Source organism: Apodemus sylvaticus, chromosome 8 (genome assembly GCF_947179515.1).
Source record: "Apodemus sylvaticus chromosome 8, mApoSyl1.1, whole genome shotgun sequence".
Classification (NCBI taxonomy): Eukaryota; Metazoa; Chordata; class Mammalia; order Rodentia; family Muridae; genus Apodemus; species Apodemus sylvaticus.
This window is the reverse complement of record NC_067479.1, coordinates 77,550,074-77,556,170: the sequence shown is the minus strand read 5'-3', so window position 1 is coordinate 77,556,170 and position 6,097 is coordinate 77,550,074. Positions and strand designations below refer to the sequence as shown.

Sequence of the window (6,097 nt, the reverse complement as noted above, 5' to 3'; positions counted from 1 at the left end):
AACATAAATCTTTAAACACAGAATCTAGTAGAAGAGAAAGTGGGAAATACCTTTGAGCACATTGGCATAGGAGAAAATTTTCTAAAAAGAATACCAATGGCTTAGGCTCTAAGATGAACATGGGACCTCTTGGAATTGAAAACCTTTTATAAGGCAAAGAACACTATCAATAGGACAGCATGGCAGCTTACAGATTGGGAAAAGATCTTCATTTACCCTACATTCTACAGTGGACTAATATCCAAATATATAAAGAATTCAAGAAGTTAGATTCCAAAACACCAAGTAATGCAATTAAAATTGGAGTATAGAGCTAAACAAAGAATTCTCAACAGAGGATTTTGAATGGCTGAGAAACACTTAAAGAAATGTTCATCATTCTTAGTCATTATGGAAATGCAAATCAAAACAACCTTGAGACTCCACCTTACACCAATGAGCATGGCAATGATCAAAATTTAAGGGACAACACTTGCTGTTGAGGATGTTGAAAAAGAGGAACACTCCTCCATTGCTGTTGGGATTATGTCTCCTCCCCCCCCCCACCCCCACCCCCCCCCCAACCCCCCCGCAACTAAGCTGGCAAGCTCCCAAACTCTTCTGATGGCTACCTCCAGCCTTTGTTCCTGTGAACAATAGGCTCCGCACCTGGACTATGGACACAGCCCCCAAGCCAGTGTTTACCTGACTCGCCAGTCTGAAGGCAGGCGACCCGCTGAGACCTGGAGCCAGAGAATTCATAGGAACGCCTTTGAAGCGACCAACTTCTGGGGGGGGGTGGCCGATCCCCCAAAATACTATATAACTTGCCTTAAAAATTATTAAAACCAGTCTTGACCGGAATTCCCGCCTTGACTCACATCTCTCTCCGCCTCCCTGTCCCTGTAACCTCAAAATTCTCTTAACAGGTAACCCGGTTCACATGTAGCTGCTGGCAGACTACAGGATTACAAACTTGAACAACCACTCTGGAAAACAATCTATTGGGTACTCAGAAAACTAGAAATAGTTTTACCTTAAGACCCAGCTATACCACTTCTGAGCATATACCCAAAAGATGCTCCATCATACCACAATGACATGTGCTCCAGTGTATTCATTGTAGCCTTATTTGTAATAGCCAAGAAGTGGAATCAACTCAGGTGTTCCTCATCACAAGAATGAAAACAGAAAATGTGGTTCATTTACTCAATGGAATACTATTGAGGTATTAAAAACAAGGATATCATGAAATTTGCAGGCAAATAGATGGAACTAGAAAATATCCTGAATGAGGTAACCCAGTCCCACAAAGACATGGATAATATGTACTTATTAATGAGTGGATATAAGAGTACAAAATATCCACAATACAACTCACAGACCCAAAGAAGTTGAACAAGAAGGAAGGCCAAAGTGAGGATGCTTGAATCTCACTTAGAAGGGGAAACAAAACAGACACTGGAGGCAGAGGGAGTGAGGAACCTGGGTAGGAGAAGGGAGGGAGAGGGGAGCATAATGGAGAGTAGGTAGGAGAGACAAGAAAGAGGCTAAGAAGGCCAGAGAATGAATGGAAATATGTAGATGCTGGAGGCGGGATTAGGTTTAGGAGTGGATGGCATTTATAGCAAGTCCCAGAGACTTGGGACTGGGGAGGCTCTCAGGGCTCAATGCAGATTACCTTAGCAGAAGTGCCCAATGGTGGTCATATAGAACCTGAAGATACCAACTCCAGGACCCACAGTGGAGGCATGGGGAAACTAGCTTACCTACAGAAATTTTGACCAAAAATTGTTCCAATCTAAAAGAAATGCAGGAACAAAGATGGATCAGAGACTGGACAAATGCCTGATGAACAAATGCACCAAGTTTGGATCCATCCCAAGGGCAGGCACCAATACTGACACTATTCCTGATATTCTGTTGTGCTTGAAGAGCCTAACATGGCTGTCCTCTGAGAGGATCTACCTAGAAGCTGACTGAGACTGATACAAGTATCCATGGTCAAGCTCCAGCTGAACAGTTAGGAGAAGGAAATGAAGGGATGGCAACCTCACAGAAAGACCAACAGTGTCAGCTAACCTGGACAATTGAGAACTCCCAGTGACCAAGCCACCTTCCAGAAAAAAAAAAGGGGCTGGGCTGAGGCCTGAGGCACTTCTATAGCAGAGGGTTGTTTTGTTTAGACTAGGGGAGAGGATGTCTAATCCTATAGAGACTTGATGCCCCACAGTGGGGGATGCCCAGTAGGGTCACCCTCTCAGAGCTGAAGAGGTAGCACGGATGGGGGAAGAACTCTGCGAGGCTGGATGAGGGGCAGCATTTGGGATGTAAATATATAAAATAATTTACAGAACAGAAAAAGAAAAAAAGAGGGAATTCAGTTGTATCTTTTGAATTATGTGAACACTGTTTAATTAACATAAAGTCTAGCTGGATCTGGCATTAACAGATTTGATGTTTGGTTGATTGACATTGGAAAGTCATTGAACATTGTATTTAATATGTTCAGGCATGTTTAAGGCACATGTCAGTGAAAAGGAACTGAAGTACAAATTCACATTAAATAAATGTAACAAAAATACTATTAAAAATATTCCTGTTCTCCCACATACAGAGTTCTCTCTCTCTCTCTCTCTCTCTCTCTCTCTCTCTCTCTCTCTCTCTCTCTCTCTCTCTCTCTTTCTCTCTCTCTCTCTTTCTCTTTCTCTGTGTGTGTGTGTGTATGTGTGTGTGTGTATATAATATTGCACATCTTAATCAAAGATTTTGTGTAAATATGTCTTTAAAGTTAAGTAAAGCCATCATAGAAGAAATTAAGCATTCACCTATGGAGCTCAACTAAGAACAGTGAAGAAAAGTCTAGTGGAGCATTTTCTCTTTTGCCTTCAAGACACACAGTGCTCATCAAAGAAACATGGTATCCTTTTCCTTTTTCTTTTGCAGGCTTCTTGAGCTTCTGCTTTCAGACCACACAGAACACGTAAACATTTATTCAGAGACAGGAGAACTACCACATGCCACATGGTCTGTTTCCCCGGACTTCCTCTCTCTTCTCTCTTAGAAGGTGCGGAATATTTTCTGTGGTTTTGCCTACAGGTGCCCTGGTCTCACTCCTAGAGGGGGTGACCTTTCTGTTTCTCCTTCTCCTCTTATCTCACCACATTGTCATCATTCTGGAAAGCATGGCAAAATGCAGGCAGACATGGGAGGACATTGTGGGGCAATGTGAGGGTGATGGAGCTGGGCCCCACCTAGCAGGGAAGATGACTGCCTGCTACCTTGCTGGTGCTGGGAGGAGGAGCCCGGGTGGTGACAAATGACCTCACTGTAGGGGGGAGGCAGCCCCTCCATGCACCCACCACTGCTATAGCAGGTGGCACTGATGCCCCTGAGTTACTTAGTTACTGCTGGGAGGACAGGGCCCTCCCATCACAGAGTGAGATGGTGGGGGGCAGGGTGATTTCCTGCTGCAGGTAGGGGTAGGTGGGCTGGAAGCTGCTCCGCTGGACAAAGGGAATCAAGGCAAGGCAGTCAGTGGGCTGAGGCTGGGCATAAACCTGCAGCTCCTGCATTCTTCCTGTCAGCTTACTCTCTGAGGGCCAGAGGCACCCTTCTGAATTCAGTCTGTCATCTCTTCCCCTGGCCTGGCTGTGTCAGCTGGGGAAGGATCAGGCTGACAGCTTGTAGTGTCTCAGCAGGTACATGATCATCATCACCACCATCACCATCATCATTATGAGGATGACCAAGATCTCCATGAACTCTAGCTCCTTGATCTCCATGCTGGGAACAAAGAGCCCTGGCAGTTGCACACCCAGGAGACACTGAGCTGCCTGCTGGCTGCAGTGGTGGTGGTGGTGCAGTTGACCCCCATTAAGCAGTCATGGGAAGCAGAAGGCATGAGATGCAATGCAGAGGGTGCAGGGGGCAGCCCTGTTTGGCCTGCCAGTCTTGGGCCAGGCGAACAGAGATCAATTCGCTGCCAAGGTTTCATGGCGAGCAGGGTACCCTGGCCGAAGAGAGGGAGTCCCGGGGAGGCATGCCCTGGATGTGCCACTTGCAGCATGCGGGTCACTGGTGGGTGGCCAGGGCACAGGGTTGCCAGGCTAGTTTGAGCACCAGGCATTCAGCAGATGAGCACCTCCTCCAGCTCATTAAAGACCAAGGACATCGGTTGCCTTGTTGAGATTTTGTGAGATATTTTTTTATGGCAAGTTTTTAAAAAAAATTTTTTAATTGGATATATTCTTTATTTTCATTTCAAATGTTGTCCCCTTACCTGGTTTCTCCCCCCAAAAATCCCCTAACACATCTCCCCTCACCCTGCTCACCAGTCCAGCAACTCCTCCTTCCCTGCCCTGGTATTCTCCTATTCTGGAGTATTTAGCCTTCTCAGGACCAAGAGCCTCTCCTCCCTTTGATGTCCAATGAGGCCATCCTCACTGGATATGCATCTGCAGCCATAGGTAGCTCCATGTGTACTATTTGGTTGATGGTTTAGTCCCTGGTAGCTCCAGGGGATACTGGGTGGCTCATATTGTTGTTCCTCCTATGGATGCTGTAAACCCCTTCAGATCCTTGGGTCCTTTCTCTAGCTCCTCCATTACTGACCCTATTCTCAGTTCAATGTTTGGATGAGAGTACCCCCTCTGTATTTTTCCTTCACTGGTAGAGCCTCCCAGGTGACAGTTATATCAGGCTCCAGTCACCAAACACTTGTTGGCATCCACAATAGTGTCTGGTTTTATAACTATATGGGTTGAATCCCTAGGTGGGGCAGTATCTGGACGGTCTTTCCCTCAGGCTCTGCTTCACATTTTGTCTCTGTATCTCCTCCTGTGGATATTCTGTTCTCCTGTCTAAGAAGGACCGGAGTATCCATAATTTGTTCTTCCTTCTTTCTGAGCTTCATTTGATCTGTGAGTTGTAACTTGGGTATTCCAAGCTTCTGGGTTAATATCTACTTATCAGTGACAGCATACCATGTGTGTTATTTTGTGATTGGGTTACCTCACTCAGGATGCTGATTTCTTGTTCCATCCATTTGCCTAACAATTTCATGAATTCATTGCTTTTAATGGCTGAGTAGTATTCCATTGTTTAAATGTACCAGATTTTCTGTATCCATTCCTCTGTTGAGGGACATGGATGTAGCTTCCATGTCATATCAAGAAGACATAGTCTTACTGAAAACTTCCTAGTCCTCAGGCTTTTAAAACATTTCTGCCCCTTTATCTGAGATATGGCATCAGTGTAAGATATAGGGATTGTGTTGTAGCATAAGATGTAATTCGAGGTGCTCCTGGATGTGACCTTAAAAGGTAAAAGGAAGTTTAACCTGGCTACCTGGCTAAGTGACCTCCCATGGTGGGCAAAGGCAAGGCACAGGGCTACATGCATTGGAACAGGTAGGATATGGGCAGGGAGGGAGCAATCCTATTGCTGCCAATCTGAGGATGAGATGTCCAGGGCTTGGACAGGCCTCAACAGACTCTTGCTTCAGGCCTGCTTCCTTCAGCCCCAAGTGCCCTGGCCCCACAGCATCAATAGTCCATAATTCTTTGAAAGAGTCTTGGAATCTCGTGACAATTATCAGACCTTGTACTTGAATATTTATAGTAGATAACCTATGGCTCTTGATGAAGACTTGTAGCCCAGTGGTATAGTGCTCTCTTGCTCTCTCTCTCTCTGTCTCTGTCTCAGTGTGTGTGTGTTTGTGTGTGTGAGTGTGTATGTGTTACACAATTCTATGTAAATATAAAGTAATCTGAATCCTTAAAGCTATCTCAAGCACTTGAGTATTACTTATTCCCCTGTCCTTCTGTATTGTTCACCTCTCCCTCTCAAATTAAACCTCTTCCTGTTTCTCCCATTTTCCTGTTCCTGTCTCCTATTACCTGTCTCCTATTAGCCCATGGTTTAACATTTTTTGTTTCATCTGGTTACTCCAGAATAATACGAATTGAATAATAATGAGGGTTTTGCAGTATTCTACTCTCTCCAGAACACAGGTCATTTGGACAAAGGATAAAGAGAGTTACATCAGAATCAAATGACATCACACATCAAATGGACCTAATAGATGCATGTAGAATATTCTACCCAAGTACCAAAG

At 44.9% G+C, this 6,097-nt stretch overlaps 1 pseudogene; it reads right to left on the bottom strand.

Annotated features, from left to right (window-relative positions):
- Positions 1-3,095: 3,095 nt before the first annotated feature.
- LOC127691129 (protein TMEPAI-like) lies at positions 3,096-3,868 on the bottom strand (annotated as a pseudogene).
- Between the last annotated feature and the right edge of the window lie 2,229 nt (positions 3,869-6,097).